This window comes from Lytechinus pictus, chromosome 7 (assembly GCF_037042905.1).
Source record: "Lytechinus pictus isolate F3 Inbred chromosome 7, Lp3.0, whole genome shotgun sequence".
Taxonomy (NCBI): Eukaryota; Metazoa; Echinodermata; class Echinoidea; order Temnopleuroida; family Toxopneustidae; genus Lytechinus; species Lytechinus pictus.
The window spans coordinates 21624344-21647782 of NC_087251.1; positions in this window are offsets into that span (position 1 = coordinate 21624344).

The following is a 23439-nucleotide window of genomic DNA, read 5'->3' on the forward strand; positions in this document are numbered from 1 at the left end:
CGTTCCGATGAATAGCAGGTCGATAAACCTTCATGGAAATTGATATTGTGGAACAGGATGTTGTGGAATTGTTCTGTGTAGTGATTGAAGGTTATCTATAGTAGATGAAGACTTAGTCCAAAAAATATATGCGATTTGACGCGATTTAGCCTTAAATGTATGAATCTCTTCGACATAAATATACTGTTTTATTTACAGTACTGTGAATATATGCACTTTCTTTGTTTTATTTAAAAAAGCAGAGTCGACTAAAAAAATGGTGTAATATCATGTCTCTCTCTTCACCCCCACCCCTATGCTCTTCCTAACACCCCTCATCATTCTACCGAAAGTCTATTGAATTAGTTGAATTTAATAATCAGGAGTGGGTATGCATACTGTCTGTATCGATGTGTTTTGATTTGGTGGGAGCAAGGCGACCTGGGCACACTCTTTGGAAGGGGTAGATTATAGGAGAGCACCCGTAATTTGCCCCCGTATGTACCCGAAGCCGTCTTGAGGGCTTTGTTTGGGTGCATTCGTTTGATAGCCGAAGAGCAACGAGATGTAATGATGCCATCGCATTACCGTGATACCCACCAATTAGGTTTGGCGGTGTGAGGTAAAGAACTAAAGAGGCTTGGTGTAGGAGTGGCTAAGAGGGTTAATCGAAGGGCCGGATTGCCAAAATAATATTTATACTTAAGTTGAATCGGCTATTTTTCCAGGGATTGTAGATGTTTTAGGGTGGGTTTGTGTGTGGGGGAAAGGGTGTGTGCGTGATTGTATTACCTAAATTTATCATTCATAGATAGAGTGTTGAACGGTTAAGTCTGGGCTATAATAACATGAAGGCTCATTATACTGCATACCTGTATAATTACAATGCATTATAGAGATCAGACTGTATTTGGTATTGTAAGCCCTTTGGAAACGGTTTCAGTTCGTCATAAAACACAATTATATCATCTTGAGTAACGATCGACTGAGCTCTGTTCACGCCACTTTTGTCCGATTTTATTTATTTATGCACATTTAAAACAGGCAAATATCTGATAATTATCCGTGATCTAACATCGCATTCACATGTTTATGGTATCGACCTTATAAATCAACCTAAAATATGAAAATAAATAAGATATTTTTAAATATTGAGTATTTTTTATGCTGACATCTGGCGTTTGGGGTTTCGATCCCACTTCTCTCCCTATAGATATGTCTCCCATAACATCTCGGGTATGTCGCTTAAATTCACAATGCGGTTTTCGTGGGGTCGAAGTGAGATGTCTATCGTAAACTCAAGGACCGTTTGTCATCATAAGCAAGCAAGGTTATGACGCCACATCCCCTAATGGAATTTGCCTCATTCTACTAACAATACGATCGGAAAGCATCCTTCTTGGAACAAAGAAATTCGATTTCATTCGGATGGTTACACTATATGGAGTTCGCTTAAGATTATTCATCGAAAAATTATAACATGGGTCTTTCCTCGTCGATAGCACACGCTTGAATGAAGGACATTAGGGTTGATGGGGTTTTCACGGTTATTCGTCGCTTCTGATGATTATTTGCACCAACAGAATTCCAAATAGATGGTTTAAGGGCGAAATTGCTTCGACCCGGTCGTAAGAATGTAAGGCATCTAATTTGATTTGTGAATGACTAAAGTATGAGGGTCTGCAGTTAGTTTTGATATTGAAGACGCCGTGATTTAAAAGATTCCCTTGTTAAAATGAAATCAAAATGTTTACACCGGTGTTACAAATCATTTACCAATTAGGATTAAGTGGGTATAGAGGCCGCACTTGTTTGTTATTCAGCTAAGTGATGCGATGTGCTATGAGAGACATAATAATGGAGCCAAAATCCACCATTAATGCCATGATTGCAGAGAGGGAGAAATGGAGAGGTTTTTAGTTTGGGGAGAAAGAAGAAAAATGAAGGAATGTAAACTAGATAGAAGAAATTAATTAGGAGGCAAGATTAATAGAGCGAGAGCGAGTGGTTAGACATAAGAGGAAAAGGGGTGGTGAGAGAGAGGGGGGAGGGGGCAGTACCCACATCAATAAGCGAATTAAATAGCCATACATGATGTAGGTTGCTTGGAAAAGCTGATCAAAGAATATCCCCCATTATTATAGACAAATTCCTCTTTTAATGATATGATTACGTCGATAAAAGGCAATAATGAGTCGTCATCCACACATCAACATGAATGAACTTTTTTTTTAAATCAAAACGACCTGTAAACATTGATTTTTTTTCTTAGAGCGTCAACACACGTATTATTGTAGCACTATCATGAAATTTGAATGTTTTTGCGTGTATGCACACAATTAAATTGCGGGAAATTCGGGGTTATCCATAATTATAAAATAAATCTGCTTCTTAATCAAGAGGAAGATATACCGGTAGATTAATCTTTTGTTCTTTTACCGCGTTTATGGGAATGTAAACAAAGAAAGGCAATGGTCATCTGTTTCATCATCAAAGCACATCGGGGTCAAGTATCAGTTTGGTATATACCAGCAATAATGACTGAACAGAAAGCAACCGCTATAAACAATTATGAAAGAATTAATAGTTAAACGTAATAATGAGGGTCATTTGTGTGCATAGGCCTTTTGACTAGGAACTATGTGACCATAAATCATATACGATCCGCTACCAGATTTAAAGTAAAAAGCAATCGTAATGTTTATGCTGGTTGCTGCTTTGATTGAATTACGTGGGGAAAAAAGACCAGCTACTTTGTTTTAATTTATTGTATAGAGTGTATATGGTCATTGTTGTCTTATTCTTCAATTGTGTTTACAGACATTTTTCACTCATTAGATGTAACAACGAGCGCATCATTACTAAATGATTGTTTTGTAATCCATTATAAAAAACATGTATATTCATGTAATGATTATGATCTTCATACTATAGTCGAAGCGAGTATCGAAAAAATCCATTCAGACATAAATCCTTATAGGGTAAATCTATCGTGAATTATAAACATTCGTTGTAGGTCCATGATCATATCAAAGCACGGCCATGAAAGTATTTGTTGTGTGTCCAGAATGGATCATAAATGTTATGTAAGCATATCAACTAGACATACTATTCTTTTTTAACACATACTAGGTGGAATATTGTCATAAATAAAAACGGACAAAGTGCACTGTAAAAACTGTGGTGTTAAAACTGACACCAGTTGGTGTTAATAGAGGACCACACCCGAGGTGTTAAAATTACACCCTAGAGATTGAACATAACAGCAAAGAGTGTAAATGTAACAACCTAAGGTGTTGTAATAACACCTATAGGTGTTAAACTAACACCATCAATTTAACACCGGAGTAAAATAACTGGTGTGGTCCTCTATGTACACCGGTTAACACCACAGTTTTTGCTGTGTGGCATTATATACGTTATAATCAAGAACATTGATAATAAGCGAAGAATAAGAGATATTCTTATGGGGGCAATTATTCAATCACTATAGGGGCTGGCGCTATGAGCCTGCCAGCCCCACCCTTTGACGTGCCGTGGTTTTCAAAGAACGTCAGAAAAGGGGAATAATTGAGAAAGATCACATATGTATACAGGTACAACATAATAATAAGGAAATGAATACACATTATTGTGAATAAATATCAAATTGATCGTATTTACACTGTAATTTATCTTAAACCGAATCGATACAAGAAGCTTGAAATTAAATTCACTCTTAAAAAGGATAAGTCATAAAAACCAATGTCTTGGTGAGTATGTGTCCAAGCGAAAATAGGTCGAAATCAACTAATATCCAAAACCTATTAAAATCTATCAGAATTTTGGTTGATATTCACCATTTTTTATCGATCAGAGACGTATTCACCAACAGACTGTCACTTTGACCATGGACCATGCTTTGACCAACACATTTTTTAAAGCAGTTAAGAGCGTAGAGTGAAGGACGAGAGAAAAGAAGAAAAGAGAGGGTGGATTGAGACGGATAGATGAAGGGTATAAGGAAGCACCTGATGGTGAAGAAAGTGATAATTAATACAGGTGTATAAATAACCTGGTATTTAGGAGGATGTTCATGATTGATACTTGTTGCTCTAATATCTCGATCAAGGGTTCCGGTGGAGAGGGTTCACGCAGCGGTAAAGCACGCCACCTCCGTAATCGGAGAGAGGCCCGGATGTTGAATCCACCTCCGAGCCTTCCATGCTATAGATCACTGAGGGGGGGGGGTGAAGGGAGAAGAAGATGGGGAGGAGTGACATAGGAGTTACAAAGGATAGAGTGATTGTGAAAGAGAGATGGGAAAGAAAGAAACATAAGGCAAACCTGAAGAAAATGACCCTTTTTAAATGAAAATCCAATTTTGTGGTACCAAAATATAATTTCAAAATTGACACTTTTCCTTTCATTCTTTAAATTTGTTTTTCAGTTCATTATTTTTGTTCTAATTTCAATAATAACTAGTTGCTGTTATGTATTATTTTCCACTTTTTTTATTTAATTTTTTTTCGGGGGGGGGGGGAGAATCTAAAACAGGAGATAATCATAAATTAGCTATAGAGATACAAACAGGTTTACGAAAAGCGTATATAACAGAAATCTTTTTAAAATAGAAGAAAAATGAAACAAGGAAAAACAAAACAAAAAAATTGATTTACAAGTTCAGTATTTGTTAAAGGGGGAGTGAACTGCGTGTGCATGGTCTCTCACTGAATGTGTGTTATAAATACATAGTCTTAAAATATACATTTTCAGATATCTACTAATACTACAGAGAATAAATTGACCTATAATTGTATTTGTATATAGAGAGAAACTAAAATGTTTTGAGAGGAAAAGTAATTGTTTTGCTACTTGGTAACATAAGTATTGCGGTATTGAGTAAATCATTCGAGTGGGTCTATATTACTAGACTACCCTAGCATTATGGGTCAGGAATCTGGCCAGGTATGAGTAGTTGAGGACTCTAGATGGCGCTATTGGTTCGTATATCTGCTTTAAGAAACACTGATAATGAAGAGTAAATTCCAACAATAGTGGTGCTTTCCGGTGTTTTTTTTTAAATGATGAAATCCTAATTTTAAAAAAAGAAGTATAACGGGAGATAAAATGCAATATGCAATTTGTTAATATTGTTCAAACCTATATAAGGGTGATTGTCATGCTCGTATACAATATTCGTGAAAATTAGCGAGATGACAATACTAGGAAAAACATATCTATAAGATAAAATGGGAATATGCAATGTGTATGTTATCTGTTCAACTACGTTCCACCTGGACAGGTGCCGTGGTCGAATGGTCTAAGGTGCCTAATTAGATTGAAAGTCCGGGGTTCGATCCCAGCTCCAGCACCTATGCCGCGAGTAGTTATTCGACAGCGCTCTTTTACCCTATATTCATATAATTAGGGATGCTATGTGCATTCTTTGTAACTGGGTGTATGTGTGCATTTTTTTTTTAATCTGAGATTCAATTATTTTTAGGATAGTTTGTTCTCATTCTAACTGGTAACCTGATTTTACTCGACCTATTTTACCAAAAAGGGGAATCCGTTCACATCAAAAAGTTTGTTTTTTTATGCATCAGGTGACTGCAAATGAGATAACAAAACGAAAATAAATCAAACAAACAATAATAGCAACAACAGAACAAAATAACAACAGAAACCCGTTGGTGCAAAACTTGACGTAACAAATCGTTTATATTGCTATGCAATATATTCTATTTCTCAGAAGTGATTGATAGTTGTATTCATGATACTGACGAAATGAAATATGCTTCTATAGGGATAAAACAAAACACAATTGAAATCAACAAGAGATTCAAATTAAAATTTGTTATCTCTTACCTTTAAGGGCGCCTATAAATCAGAAATAAAGACTTAACAAAATCAAATAATAGCTTCGAAATCGTAGCCAGTTGGATCGCATTACAAAACAAAACAAATCATTTACAGTAACTTCGGTTTTTAATTGGAATGGTTTGAATTTTCGTTAGCTATTATTTACGCAAGCTGCCATAAAAAGGAAAAATCAGCAAAATTGTTTTCGTCAGTGGTATTTTATTTTTCTAGTTTTGATGATTTTGAGACAACCGATCGTTATTGATCTTCCTATTTTGCCCAGAGCGATATGAGATTATTCGGGTTCGAAGTGAAATTCGCTCGGTTGAGATCATTTTGATGATTGATCTTGCAAATTAATTTGAGTTTGATTACAATATGAATGATCCCATTCCTGTGTACTGATACAACCTTTAGCTTTGACATTGTCTCTAACCACACGAGCGTGCTTTGAAGTGAATACGTTTGAAAAAATATTAATAAATAATAAAAAAGATAACTGCCTTCGACTTGCTAAGAGCGTATAGATCAGTGGGAAATAGACGAAGAACTTTTCGTTAAAGCTATTTATTTTGGCGTTATCGTTGTAATTGCGTATGTAGGTTATTTGAATGAATTATTAAATACCTTTATCTTCAATATCATAACTTTTCAAATTTGCAGCAATGTACCAGGAATTAAAACAATTGTTCCATTACGTAAAATTTTGTTCAATTTGCATGTACTGTCTTCTTGCTTTTATTTGAAAAGTAATTTTATTGATTTGTACACTTGTTATAAAAAGTCCCCTTTTTAAACAATTTAATATATTTCGACTCTATCACCTAAATAGCTTTGAAAAACAATATGCAGTACAATACTCGGTCACTTTATTTTCACTACATTAGTCAATCATTAGTTCAAGTACTGCCAATACAAACTGATTCTCGAGTGTATATACAAGGACAATAAATATATTTACAAAACAAATCTAAGTTTGGGATGGTGAGAACGATTCTATCATCATTCATCTTGTCGTATAACTCGTGCTAAAAAAAAATTACAAAGGATTAATCGTGCGGAGGCAATTAGAATTAAACGAAAAGCTATTTGTGGTTTCTACTTTACCTATTTATATCTCTTCCCAAATCTGTTTGAAATAATTTCAGAATAAGAGAGAGGGAGAGAATATCTGCAGAGCAATGATTTCTTTTGGAAGGTCAGTTTCACAATTCATGCCGATGAAAAGACGTTTTTGATGACTGTTTCAGAAACTTATTTTGAATTCTCTCTTTTTGGTCGCACCATAAACATGATATATATATATATATATATATATAATATATATATATATATATATATATATATATATATATATATATATATATATATATATATATATATATATATACATACATACATACATACATATACACTCTAAAAAACGGTTTTTCCAATATTTGGTAAAATGGGAACATGCATGTTTGTTGGGTAAAAAAAGATACCCAATATAAATATATATAAATATATATATATATATATATATAGTGCGTATCAAAAAAAAGTTTACACTTAGAAAAAATCCTGTAAAATTATACATTTGTAATATCCTGAAGATTTTTCCACATTTTAACATTGGTACAGATCCATTAATAAGCAAATGACGATATAACTGTCGAAGAATATTTCCGCTTGAGTGAACACCACTTACTTTTAGTGAAAAATTATTTGCGCAGAACTTTTAAATAGTTATGCGAATAAAAGTAGACCTTAATCATAATGAACATGTTGAATTTAGCTAGTAAAATTGATTTGAATATATCTTTTTCCCTCTTTAACTGGTTTCCTTGCCCAAAACAATTCGAAGAATGCATTGCACCCCTCCCCACTCCCCCACACACCGAGGCCATTGTGACGATATTTGCTTTACACCGAGCTGTGATTTACATGAAATTGCTTAGGCTTGATTTTCATTTTGTTAATCATTGTCAAGCTTGGAAAAAGTGTGGAGAAACAAGTATTAAATGAAAAATGAAATGTAAACCCACTTTAAATGATAAAAACTTAGTGAAAAAATGCTGGAGTTGTCTGATATAAACTTTTTTTCAGATTTAGTTATGTCCTCAAATCCAGCTGGCGCAAAAAAGGTAAAGTTTGTGCTTACTAAGTGTTGACATTTCAATTTGGGTGGCAAAGTTGTTACAAAATGCTTGATTGTATCCATTTTAATTCAATTGACTAAAAGTGCAATGTATGAGAAATGTTTCGCAGGGTAAGTTTGATGTCGCCCTTTGCCCTTGACACAGCGTGAAAACGAGCATTTCTGCGCAAACAGATTCCTGCGAGCTTTACAAAAATGGACAGTGCTCACTCAAGTGTAACATTTTGTCATAATTTTCACTTTCATTTGATAGATGAGACCCAAACCCAAGATTATATGTGAAAAAAATTACCCACATGTTGTATATTTTTTAATTCCCAGGGCTTTTTCAAAGTGTAAACTTTTTTTGATACGCACTGTATATATATATATGTATATATATATATATATATATATATATATATTAGACAAAGTGAAACATTATTTTCTCTTAAGATTTATACCCTATAGTTCGAAAAAAAAGCAGCCAATAAAAACATAAATAGATATGCTTCCACCTAAATTGCCCAAGGGAAAAAAGTTTTATGATAGACAATTCAAATACAATTTAATTGTCTACGTTTTTACAACGGTATCGCATCACCAGAGTTTCAATGATTGCAAAAAAGAACGAAAGGGAAAGGACGAAAATACGAATATTACTCCGATTTTCTTGCATTTCAACAGTTCAATCACCAGAAGTATAGCCGGTTCGTGTTTCAATATGTTCTGTCGTGGTATGACACTCGGATTAAAAGCAAAGAAATAAAAGCCTTAACAATGCCCTTTAATTATCCGCATCTCTACTACTAGCATGACTAGAGAGCTACAAAATAAGCGTCATTGGGTGGGAATACTGAAAGCGATAATGAGGTTCGTGTTTCGAGTAAATGGTAATCCACAGGCCATCGAAGGTCATTAGCTTTTTTTTACACTTAATGTCAGTATTTCAATTCTATACCAGCCAGTGATGACGCGAAGACAATATATAAAATGAATTTGTACGAGAAGACAAAAAATAAGAAAAAAATATTTTTTAAAGTATGCAGCGCGTGTAGCAATGTTATTTCGAATTCAAGTGGCACGAATGCTCGATTTTTGTAAAAGACGGATAATTATTATCCATTCCCACCCCAGCCACAAAAAAGAGAGAAAACTCTGAAATGGCTGAAAACTGAAAACCGACCTTAAAGTTAAGAAGGGTTTTTTTTTTAATAAATAAACATGGAGAAGGTAAGCCCTACTCCCCCTCTCTCTCTCTCTCCTGTCTCCTTTCCATCCTCTTACTTTTCTAAAAGAGATTAACATTTTCAAAATTTTAACGTTTCAATTTCTTTCAAATGGTAAATATACTATTTAGCGCTTTCCTAATTTTTTTTATTTGCATCGTTCACTATCTATACAGAATATGGGTTCGTTTTTATATGGCAACGACAGTAGAAACATTGAATTTCAATGGTTACTCAACCATGTTACTATCTGATTGCGATGAGGTACCAATTAAAAAAATCTCATTCTTCAATATATATAGAACTTACTATTTTCTCAATTTGATTTTGAATTGGTCCACGACCGCAATCCTATAGATTGATTTTCAATCTAAGGAATTTATAGGCAAAGTTGTCACAATCTTAAAGCTCAATACGAAACTGCCTCCCCCCATCCTGGACTCTCCGAAAACGAAAAATTAGATAGAGTTCACCCGTATTTCATTCCCCTCTGTAGTGACGTCAAGGATCAGTCACTTTGGAGTTAATCTAGAGTGAACTTATAAATGTTTCACACAAATTTCACTTTAAAAAGGGTGAAATTCACTATAAAAAAATAAGTGAAAATCACACTTAATATAAATATCAGGTGATTTTACTTATTGGGAGGAGTGAATTAATCACTCGATTTTTTTTTACTCCATAACTTCCTTCCTTATATTTTGTAATCGGCAGATTTCTCGGGCTAGCTTATATTAATATCAGCGACATAAACTGTGGGCACATTTTTTTTGGTGGTGGGGGGGTATGCACAACAAAGAAATTGTTAAATCAAAGTTAGAGTGTGGGAAGCATGAACAAGAGCATGGCAATGGAAATAATAACTATCAAATTAATGGTAAAAAGAAGAAAATAATGATGATAAAAGATGGAGAATATAAAAAGAAGGGGGAAACAGGGAATAGGAAAAAGAAGAAGAAAGTAATAGGAGAAAAATATATCATTACAGCCTCTTTCATAATTCGCCTTCTCAAGTGCTCATTTTAAAGACACTCATGGCGAAAAGAACCAACCATGAAGCTATATGACTCTGACATCAGAGAAAGGGCCCAGTTGCCAAGTTATTAAAAATAATAAAACAACAACAATAACAAGTTTAGACATTGTTACCGAGTAATTTCGATGTCATGATAAATCTTCGCGCGTCCACACGGAATCACAAAGATATATGGCGTGATTACTACTTCTCTAGAGGGAATAAATTAGGATAAATCTCCTAAATAATCTATGAGCATTAGGATAAAGGAATACGTTTTCATAGAAAATTTCGATTCGCATTATTCCAGGAAGTAAGATTTAACGATTTTATTATTGTAGTCCCTGGATATTAATTAGACTAACTTTCTTAACCATTCGGTACAATGCTCTGCTGGCGGCACATACATTGTCCCTTGGGACAATCACATCAGTGGAGCTATGATTTAACAAAACAAGATAGCAGGAAAAATAGCCGCTTAATCACTGGGGAGAATTCTTGTAAATTATGGTGGAATGCGAATAACGATGATAACAGTCAAAATGAAGTATATATGCTTTTGTATTAGTTTACTGCTTTTATCATGCAAAATTTTCTATAGTATTTTTTTTGGGGGGGGGGTAGTTAGCAAATTTATCATTTTTTTTATTTAAGGAAATACCACATTTTCCACTACATGCCTAAAAGTTGACAACCTCGGCCTTAGTCCTGTTAATTTTATATATATATATATAATAAGGGATTAAAACACATCTTAGATGACTAATATAATTGTGAGAAATAACATATGAGAATCAATGTTGTTCAAGAAGATACGAAATAGTATCATCCAATATCATCTAAGTTAATGTAGGAGTGTATCATGTTTGATAATTACGATTAGCTCTAGTATGCAAAATACTAATAGACTTTTAGTGCTACAAAATAAAATTATAAGACTTGTTTATCACCGCCAATACCTTGCCCATACCAACCCTATTTTCTTTTATCTAAAGACTCTGAAAATGCCTGATATGTATGTATACCAATGTGCAATATTTACACTGGCGTAAATCCCGGGGGGATGGGGGGGATATATCCCCCCACTTTTCGAGGAGGGGGGATGGCCTGTACAAACATCCCCCCACTTTTTACGAAAGAAATGAAAAAAAAATCACAAGAGATAATTGTTTTATTGGTGAAGATTCTTCCTGAAATACCGCTTAACAAATAAAACAATATAATTGAATCATAAAATGCAAATAAAGAGCCAGTTCACCATTTCCAAACGAAATACTTGTGTCCTAATTATAACATTGAAGAGAAACTCCCGTTTCTTCCAATTCATCAATGTTGGGGTCTTTGGGAAGGGATTAAGTTGGAATGTCAATTCTTTTTTAATGTAATCTCTAATTAAACCATTAAACCATCATGGGGTAAAAAAGATAATAATATTGGAGGGGTATTTGCCATATGGACATACAGTGGCGTGACTACGGGGGGGGGGGCCATCGGCTGACCAAAAAAAAACGGGGAAAAGGAGAAAAGAGGGAGAAAGGAAGAAAAGCGTATAGTGGGGAAAGAAGAAAATATCATTCAAATGTTATATTGTAATTATGTTATGTTACATTACATAAGAATCATTTTTATCATAACTTCATGAAACATAATTTGCCCAGGGCCTACGTATTCATTGTTCCTGGTGCTTGCATTGTCTGTTAACGAGATATATAATCCTGTTGTACTGAAACATCCCGTTTTCAAGTCAATATAAACCAAATATATTTCCTAGCACTTGAGTTATCATTGTTTTATGTAGTGACATATGCTTCTTTTTCATGACTCAAAAAGTGATTGCCCCATGTTAAGGTCTTCGTATATATGAAACATTTCCTGTCCGTGATTACGTTCGCATTAGTGGATTGGTGAGATATGTCTGCTCTTCATGAATTCCTAAAATCAGTCCTTAAAATGTCCCTTTTTCTGATTTGAATATCAAAAATTTTCAGCTCGCACTTCGCGCTCGCATAATTTGGATATTGAAATACGTATGGTCCTAGTTAATTCTTACAAAGAAACCTTAGAATGCCCCACTTCAGGTCTGAATTATCTAAGTTTTCAGCTCGCGCTTCGCGCTCGCAATATTTGATTAGTGAGATGCGTATGAAAATCATGATTGCAATGACTACAAAAAGTGTTTCATGTGTTCAGATGTAATTCTTATAAACCAGCAAGCGCTTGGCACTCGCATTAGATGACTATGGTGAGATATGCATACTCTTATTCCTCAAAATCTCGCTGTTTGGGGTCAAAATATACGAAAACTTCAGCTCGCGCTTCGCGCTCGTATTGTTTAGCGAGACAGGTACCTGTCATGATTACACAAATTTGATTATAATGTATCTTTTTAGGTGTGAATATAAAAAAAATTCGGCTCGCGCTTCGCGCTCGCATTATTTGATCAGTGAGATGCATATCCGTTTAATGACATTGTCCAGAAAATGTTCCTAGTAGGTCAGTATAACTGGCAACTGAGCGCGCTCGATCACTCAGTGATTCAAACATTTCGCTGGTGCCCCCCTCCCCAATGCCGTGACCCACGGTACGCCACTGTGGACATATCAATGAAAATTCCTTGCATATCTAAAAACATGATTGCAAAAAAATGCCAAAATATTTCAGTCATCCCCCCCACCCATCAACACGGATTTACGCCAGTGAATATTTATGTATTTATGTATCCATAATAATTTGGAATGAATTACCAATTACAATAAGACAGAGTCCAACGCTGAATACTTTTAAAAGAAAAATGAAATCTTTACTATTACATAAGTACCTCTAAAATGTAACAATTTGATATTTTAAATAAGAAATGTATGCGTGTGTGTTTGCGGGTGTTTGATTACGAATGGTGTATGTGTGTTGATGTTGATGTATGATTTCAATGTACTATTTTCATTTAATTTTACTTTTAATCAACAATTCAATTTTTAAACCTTCTGATCTGTATGGAGATTGGCTTTTAATATAAGGCTCTGCCTTTCTGCCTCTCCTATTACTTTCATTTGTACATATGTCTTGTTTATATGTTTTCTTTATCTGTTTTTTAATGAAAGTATTGAATAAATAAAATGAAATGAAATAAATTTCCTTAAACAGAAAAACAAATAAAAGTAAAGCTGACAATCCCTCTTAAGCAATAACGCCACGTTCATCAAAGAAAATAAATCCACAATTCAAACATTTCAAATCCCACATACAAACCAGCGATGCGGTAAACTTGGCAGAAAAATAATTTTATCAGCGATAAGAAGACATGTGATTATGAAGTTCAATGCATATAAAGGATCAAACTTGTTAAAGTGAGGGGTGGTGTGCACGTGGTATCGAGATGTATATAGAGACGTGATGAATGCGTGTGCGCGGGTGAGAGAGAGTGTGTAATTAAATTAAATCTCACATGAAATAGATTTGGAGTGGAGTGTGGGTGGATGTGGGTATGTGTTCCCCATGTTGCTCCTAAAGTATACACAGCAAAAACTGTGGTGTTAACCGGTGTACATAGAGGACCACACCAGTTATTTTACTCCGGTGTTAAATTGATGGTGTTAGTTTAACACCTGTAGGTGTTATTACAACACCTTTGGTTGTTACATTTACACTCTTTGGTGTTATGTTCAATCTCTAGGGTGTAATTTTAACACCTCGGGGTGTGGTCCTCTATTAACACAAACTGGTGTCAGTTTTAACACCACATTTTTTACAGTGTAACAACCCATTTATGAAGGAACTATCAGTGGCGGATCTATGGGGGATTTAAGGGGTTTAACACCCCCCTTGGGCTGCCAATTAAGAAATAATAACGTGCATTAAAAATTGCCATCATGTCCAGACCCACACAAAATATTCCTTTAGCATGAACTGCCTTTAATGGTATTAAGTAGTGAAACCCATTTTTTTTTGCTTGTAAAAATTCTGGGGACACAAATTACCTTCAATTTGGAGTGAAAAAGCCCCTTTTTTTGGCCTGTCAAATTAACATCAGCACCCTCTGTTAAAAAAAAAAGACGTCGTTCCCAGGGCCATGGGTTAACCCCCCCCCCAGAAAAAAATCTAGATACGCCCCTGGACTATATGGTATGTAGGACAGCTCTGTTAGGCACAGAACTTGCCTATTAATTTGAAGTTGGATAAAGAATATTGAACACTCCCATATCTCGTGAAACATTATTATTGGTGATGGGCGCGATATCGGGTCGTGTGGTCCAGTAGTTAGAGCATTGGTTGTGAGTTCGAATCCCCACTCTGCCATTGTCTCCACTTTGATAAAAAGGCCCAAGAGTAATATCTGTCGTCTATAAGGTCAGCCATTATGACTGATTAACCTAGACGTAAAATTTTCGGTAATTGGTTAAATATCAGCTTGGCGTTTACCAGCAAAATGCTGTCCTGCCGAGTTCTTACGGGAGTTACCATAAACAGAAACAGAAACAGAAAAGCGTTTTTAAGTTATTTTAAGGTTGGAGAATCGCATTGACTTAACAGAAACAAACAAAAACAATAAACAAATAGGCCTAGTTAAAAGTAGTCTATAAAGACTCCGATACAAATCATCATGCAGATCTACTTTGCTAGCAGTCTTATTCTACAGTGCGTATCAAAAAAAAGTTTACACTTTTAAAAGGCCCTGGGAATTAAAAAATATACAACATGTGGGTAATTTTTTCACATGCAATATTGGGTTTGGGTCTCATCTATCCAATGAAAGTAAAAGTTTTGACGGAATGTTACACTGGAGTGAGCACTGTCCATTTTTGTAAAGCTCGCAGAAACCTGTTTGCGCAGAAATGCTCGTTTTCACGCTGTGTCAAGGGGAAAGGGCGAAATCAAACTTACCCTGCGAAACATTTCTCATACATTTCCCTTGCACTTTTAGTCAATTGAAATAAAACGGATACATTCAAGCAGTTTGTAAAACTTTTGCCACCCAAATTGAAATTTCAACACTTGGTAAGCACAACCTTTACCCTTTTTGTGCCAGCTGGATCTGAGGACACTGAATCTGAACAACAGTTTATATCAGACATCTCCAGCATTTTTTCACTTTTTATCATTTAAAGTGGGTTTACATTTCATTTTTCATTTAATACTTGTTTCTCCACACTTTCCCAGGCTTGACAATGATTAACATAATAAAAATCAAGCCTAAGCCATTTCATGTAAATCACAGCTCGGTGAAAAGCAAATATCGTCACGATGGCCTCGGTGTGTGGGTGAGTGGGGTGGGGCGCAATGCACTCTTCGAAGTGTTTTGGGCAAGGAAACAAGTTTTTTAAAAAGGTAAAAGATATCTTCAAATCAATTTTAATAGCTAAGTTTCACGTGTTCTTCATGATTAATGTCTATTTTTATTCGCATAACTATTTCAAAGCTCTGCGCAAATAATTTTTCACTAACTTTTTCAAAAGTAAGTGCTGCTCACTCAAGCAGAAATATTTTTCGACAGTTATATCGTCATTTGCTCAAATGGATCTGTACCAATGTTAAAATGTGGAAAAATCTTTTTACAAATGTATAATTTTACAGGATTTTTTCTTAAAGTGTAAACTTTTTTTTTGATACGCACTGTAGTATAAGGACAAATATTAAAATTGTCTTAACCTTTATTTTGGTCATAAAAGGGCAATTACATTTCTTTCTACTTGAGAAAAATATTCAATTCATGATTGCATTGAGCACACGTAAAAGAAATCGTAACGTATTGAACCGATGTCTAATTTTAAAATTAATTATAACGTATACAGCGTCTATTATCAGAATAAAAAATTTGAAGTGTTTCACAGAAGAGAAAAGAGTGACTCGTTGGAACAATCTCAGATTGTATTCTTCTCAGATACCTGTATAAATATTACTTCTGTCTGACACAGAGGTTAGAAAAACTATCAATTGATATACATTTCCCGTATCATATAGCACAGGTGAGATACTCTTACATGCAGTTTATGGAAATGACAGAAGTTGGACAATACCGAAGGATCCATCTTAAAGAGAGACTCCATTTGTGGAAGCAGCCGTGGGCAATAGGAACAATATCATACCGTGACATTAGACATATTTTCATCCATTTTTCAGTCACTGCGAAATTATTCAGATCATATTTCAGCAGTGAAATGTCGATTTTTCCATCCCCGTGTCTCCTGTCCCCGGGCATGGTTGTATACCTTTGCAAAGAGCAATGTTTGCCGTATCGGTTTCCCACCAATATGAATCGCGCGCGTGGGTGCATCGCTTGACAGCTTAATATTTCCAAACTTCCGTCCCGACATCAGATGATGAAAATATTAGTTCAGGTCTCGTCATCGCGATGCTATCAAGCAACACACTCTCCAAGCGTGATGGGATGTCCGTTTTATTCTATTTAGTCGCTCAAAATGTAGTCTTTTCTCTCTTCCTGGGTGACTGGCGATGGATAGGCAAGACAGGGGAAGAGGAGAATTTTAAAAGGAGAAAAACCGGCGCGAAAGCGGGTACTCAATTAATATACAGCGTCGGGCGTCCATCGGGCTGGCGCTCCGCTCGTGCCCGTTGAGACAACTCCCGAATTAGCGACGTCACTTTCTGGTTTTGTTAGGTTTGTTCAATTGATAAGAACTTGTCGTGTTACGGCCATTACTGGGGATGTTTCAATGTAAAATGTTTAGCGGGTAACATCCTTGTGATGGATGATTGTGTTTACATATTGAGCCTGTCGAGCCACCTTTCCCCCTTTCCCCCAACTGAGGGAATACACACAAGCTCGATTGCCCAAAATTGGCACTACGACCCATTTGTCACGTAGCAGCAAATCGAAGCAATTTTGATCGAAGTTTTAATGACATAGGCAAGGATGATTAGAAGGTAAAGATACTTCCGTCCATGAAGTAAAGTCATTTTTTGTCCCGTATTTCAATATTGTTCTCGGCCTAGCTTTACATTCTTCCAGCGACTCGGGAGACAACACGATTTCCTTTGTGACTTTTATCCAGTTCAAGCTGGAATCGAATGCAACATTTAGTATTGATTTAGCTGCGCCAATGATGTCTTCCTCCTCGTATCCTTTCCATCTTTAAACAAAGCATGGGGTATTTGTACATGATCACAAATTCCATTATCCAGTGTATACAACGTGACGTCTCTTTCTCAATAAAGTTTATCCTGTAGTCCAGGTAAGTGCACATGGATACCTTGGGATAATCCTTCATGACATCTAATCGGTTTTAGTTTGACAGCTATATAGCCTAACGGAAAATAAGATAATAGAGGATGCTAGGAGAAGGCACGGGAACCTTTTATATCCAGAGTTCTACTTTACAATTATAAGAAAATTGAAAGTGTGAAAATGATTCTTTTGAAAATAACACGTCACAAGGACTGAATTAAGCGAGGGGGCTCTGTAAAACGCAAAGCACATAAAACTCAGATTACACGATCAGCAAACAGTGTGTGTTTTAAGATTTCATGTTGACTTGGAGATACATTACCATCATTTTCTTCACACATTAAAAAAAGTATATTTTATATACTTGGTTCCCAATGACACGATTCGCGCCACGATTGAAACGGTGGTCTTGATCGTGGAGTAATCCTAGTGATCATATTAGATCGTATCAGATCGTATCACATAAAAAAATCAGATTACGCGATCAGCAAACGGTGTGTGTTTTAAGATTTTCATGTTAACCTGGGCCCGTATTACAAAGAGTTGCGATTGGTCCGATCAATCGCAACTATGGAAAGTCAACAACGTCAACATCTACATACATGTTTGTTCAAATTACTTTCTATATAGAAATGACGTATATTAATACATTAACTGTTTTCTTGAAAAATCAGTACGCTTCTCTTTGTTTTCAAAAGGCAAATTTCCAAAAGAAAAAATTATGACATTGATGGATTTCCATATACTTGAGATTGATCGGATCAATCGTAACTCTTTGTAAGACAGGGCCCTGGGGATACATTACAATCATCTTCTTCACACATTTTCAAATAATAGAATGCTTTAAAGAATTGATGTAATACTTGATTCCCATGCAATGTCATGATTCACGCCACGATTGAAACGGTGGTCTTAATCGTGGAGTAATCGTAGTGATCTTATCAGATCTTATGAGATCATAATCAGTCGTGGCAATCATTCAGGGACCCGTAACAAAAAGCTTAGTAAACATCGTAGAACAGTTTTCTACGATTGATTCCATTGACTACAACGTACAATCAATCGTGAAAATCAAGCGTACGATTGTATTACGGGACCCAGGTCGTAGAAAAAGCATGAACGGTAAAAAAAAAAATCGAGATCAGTTACGAAGGGCAAACCGTGGCGTAATGCAGGACGATGGGAACGAGGTTCCGCTCCTTCTAATGTGCCTTTCAGATGGTGACGTTAAAGATCGGTCGCAGTTCGCCAGTCCAAAATATTGTGAAAACACTAAACACACTTCGGCCAAAACACGTATCTTAACAGAAAAATAAAACTAATCATAACATTAATATTAGCAATAACATATGAAAACTTAATAGGAAAGTAGCCAAAATATGAATGACACTTCGCTCTGACCGGCTTCGTGTTCGCCCGTATCAATTTCATGCATTTCAACATTTAACGACTTTCTCGTTTCAAACCAACAGTCGTTTTTACCACGTTCATTTTCTTTCACCAACAATATGAAAGAAAAATACATGAATTATTCCGTTTTATTGTGTCAAGATGGATTCACCTCAAGAAGGAAGTAGATACGTTTGTAATTAAATAAGGGACCGTTTCATTAAGCACATTAAATCACGATTATGGTAACTTTGAAATTAGCTCACGGTTACTGCCATTGTAACAGGGCTCAGCAGACAATCATAATCAAAGTTTCATGGAAGTTAACTGGAAAAGTTACCATAATCGTTAGCAAGTTTGTTACACCCTTTTAACAACTGCACTTCGATCATTACAGTTCAGTACAGTCAGATTTAATTTCAGCTATACTACAGGCATCAAATTCAATCACCACAGAACGGAAATTCAACATTGTTAGTCTATTTTATTGTCATGGCATACGGTACTCAGTATTTTCACATGGTGATGTATTTTCTTTTCTAGCTAAAACTTGCAAACATCAAACATGAAAACATTAACATTAAACTGAACGAAGTTTGATACCGAAATTCACAAACTATATAGCTTTAATACGTGACACTGAATATTAATTTTGAGTCTTTCTGGCCATCAAACCTGTATACATGTATGCTACAAGATTGGTGAATGAGTGAAAGACTATGTAGGCGTTTTACAGTATAATCATGGAAATCACTAATACTTAACTACCAAAGTGGTGACACGATTAGCCACGTTATGACACGTTGACTCATTTTTACAGCATAAATACCAATGTGTCATTAATATTATCGATTTTATGGCTGCAACTTAATTTCTTACTCGAAGAAGCACTGCGCTTTACCTGTTACGTCAAGTTTGCAATAAATAAACACAAAGGTCAGTGGTGGCGTATTAACATGAGCTCACGTACACATCATAACATAACATTTACCCTTTAACAAACATACTAACATAATTGTTTTATAATGTTCAAAACAAAAAGGCAAAGTTTGAGCACTATCAAAAAATATATGTACTGTACAATAAGAATATCGAACCATGATGTATTTTCTGTAAATAATATACGACTAGTCAACGATTTTAAGGTGATAGTGAATTAATTATATTACAATGTAAATAGAATATTCGAAATATCGTTAAGTCTAGGATAAATTTTTTTTATAAGTAACGATACACAAAAATAGGCAATATAGGCCTGTAAAATTATGTACCCGTTTATAGGTATATTTCATTTTATACAAACAATGTAAAAACTGTGGTGTGAAAACTGACACCAGTAGGTGTCTATAGAGGACTACACCCAGAGATGTTAAAATTACACACTAGAGATTGAACATAACACCAAAGAGTGTAAATGTAACAACCAAATGTGTTGTAATAACACCTATAGGTCTTAACACTGTCAATGTAACATCGGAGTAAAATAACTGGTGTGGTCCTCTATGTACACCCTCTATGTTCCCGTTAATAAATTCGTTACACGATAACGATTCTAATCAGAATCCAAGTAAAATATCAAAGCAGGGATGCCACTATAATTATTGATAACAATTAGGAAACATATCTAGAGTTGTCCACATTGTACATAGATATAAATGTCTTCTCCGACACCGGGAATTTATTGGGAAAATCCCTAAATAATAATAATCTTGTCTTTAAAAAGGCACCACTGTTCAAAAGACGTATTTCTAGATGTCCGTTTCAAGCAACTTTCTTGCATCATTATCTCAAAATTCTAATATTTTTGTAATTTGTTGTTTTGATTTCTGTATATACCGAATTCAAATTATTATCGATCAGCGAAAGAACACGTACAGGAATATGCTAATAGAAAATGCAATTTTGTTATTGAAAAACATTAGGCCTATACACTGGTACGAAGTGTCAGTTTAAAATGTTCACTGTAGCGGTGTACAAACTCTACATACTCTTAAAATTGTTGGGCAACATACTGTCCACACAACAATTGGTTAAAACTTTATCAAATTCTGGGTAGTTTTAAACCAATAATATGTGCTTTGGGTGGAAACTACTCAGTATGGGTTGAAATCTACTCAGAGTTGGATAAATTTTTAACCAATTGTTGTGTGGACAGTATGTTGCCCAACATTTTTAAGAGTGCCATGCATGTTACGATCCCGGCTAGTCTTAATCACAAAAAATGAACAAGCCACAACCCCAAAATATTATAAAGTATATAAAACTCTCTTTCTCCTATAAATTCGTACAAATCAATTTGGACAAAAGGGTATATCGCAACTCTTGTATATAATGTTATTTAACTGCACTCATTTTGGATAATTCTGAGTTTTAATTTACGTTTTACCGTATTAAAGATTAGCTATAGTTGACCACTGCTTAGGGGGGAATGCACTATCAAAACTGCGGGTTTTTTCCACTAAATATGGAAGAAACGCCCTTTTCATTTTGGTCTCTTTCATGAACTCATCGTTAAATAATAGATGCCGATTTCATTCATACGAAGTGCCTGGGATATCTATTAGAGGTCGGTAAAACTCACACCAACAAAAACTACTTTCTGCATCCCATAACACCCACCTGCTCTCCCCCTTTCCTGCACAACTTCTATACAGCTTGACACCATTCCGCCAATAATTTCACAAATTAATTATTACCTATGTCTCATAAATTCCTCCATTTGAAGCACAAACACGCGGGCTGTTCACACAGAGTGGAATAAATGGTCGGAACCGTACAGCTTGTTGATGAGAATTTGGTATCGTCAGCAACTATTTAAAATTTTTTAGCAAAGCTGTTTAAGCCCGTCTCTTTAACAACTTAAACAACAAATGTTTTCAAAACTTTTAAATACTAATAGTTTAATGAAGCCGGCCATAATTATGTTGTGGGGGAAGGAATCATTCTAGCGTGAATTTCTATCTTGTCATCGGTGACGTTAACAACGTTTGTTTGAAAACCCGGGATATAACTTTGTTTTTCCCTTAAAATCTCAATAGTCTACACATTGCCAATAGAAACAGCGTTTTTACAGTGTATTGTAAATATTTAGAGCAAAATATAGGGTACCAATCAAGATCTGTAAAGGCAGTTAAGAGATTATGAATTAACATCGGGTTGGGATTTATGAGAGATGAGAAGTGGTAATCTAAGTGTATGATAACATGCGGCGGGAATATTGGTGTCTGTAATTGATTTTAGAATCATGTATTAATTGCCTGATATTCAGCGCCCCTTTATATACCAGGGTCGAGAGTGTGGATTGCTGCAAGCAAGTAGATCTTTCAATCACAGCCGAGGTTGCACACCATTATTCTGAAGAAAATGGAAGGAAAGTGGACGGACCTACCTAAAGTTGACAAAAATGGACGTGGTCGAGAGGAAACGATGGAGGAGAGAAAGGGGTCAATTTGTAAGGAATGGCAAAGAAAGAGTTTCCGGTGGAATGGAAAGATTAACATCTGCTTGCCCGACAGAGGTGCCGATTCCTAATTCTGTCCGCTTAAACATTTTTCTCTCTCTCCCTCTCTGCACCACTTTAGCAACAATCCTTTACTTTCTGCCTCAGATATTTATGAGAAAATCCACTAAGAGTGCGGGAAGATCATCAGTCAAACCTGGCGCACTTTAGGGGCATTTTATCCTCTGGGGAAATGCAGTGAAAGATTGTGCTACTCAATAGCATTTTTTCTCCGTAAATTGGCAGAATGCTATCCAATGAGGTACAGTTCTAAACCATCCTTATTTGAAGAAATACGTTTTCAAGAAAACGCTTTATGAACAATGTAAATGTTCGCTTTGAGTTTATACTTGGTTTCTTTTACACTTTTCTCTCTTTAACATCTTATAGAAAATGGTTGAAACACAGATGGGGAGAAAACATTAAATACATTTTCTTAAGTGAAGACAGTAACAGTAAACGTCTTAAAGTCGGCGAAAACGGCACTAATACACTACAAGCAAAAAAACAACAACAACGTAACATGGGTAATTCTCTTTCCATTTTATGAGTCCCCATTTCCCATGCAGGGTTATCCCCATTATCATATTAACCATACCAAATGAAATGACAACCAGAGATATAAGTAGACAGGAAGTGGTCCCTCACACAAAGGTTAAAAAAAATTGTATTTGAGAAACATATTGACAAAAGAAAAAGACTAACTCTCTATCACGCTAATGCCTCTTGAAATTAATTAGTGTTCACAGCGAGTGCCATTTAAGCACAGTCTTAGGTTTGGCGACAACCACGTTCTCAAATCAGAATAACCTTTATTCAAGATTTGTTTTTATTTAATGCATTCTATTTCTATGGGGGTATGCTGTATTCTCAAGTCTGGTATTTTTGAGGAGACGAGAACAAATTAATGAAAAGAAAATAATAGAAAGAATCATATACAATCGTAAGTTTTATGAGAACATAATCACAGAACACTCGGCAGTAATTTCAATTTCATATTGTCAGGATGCTGCTCAATTTGTTGGCTCTTACTTCCCAAATAATAAAGGTTGTATGAAGTGACCAAGTAAATAATATTTTAACGAGATCAAAAAAAAAATGATTTAATGGGGTACTCCATCATCAAAGTGATAACAATAGGATAGAGTAGCTCAAGTAAACACAAAATAAAGTTTAAACGTAATT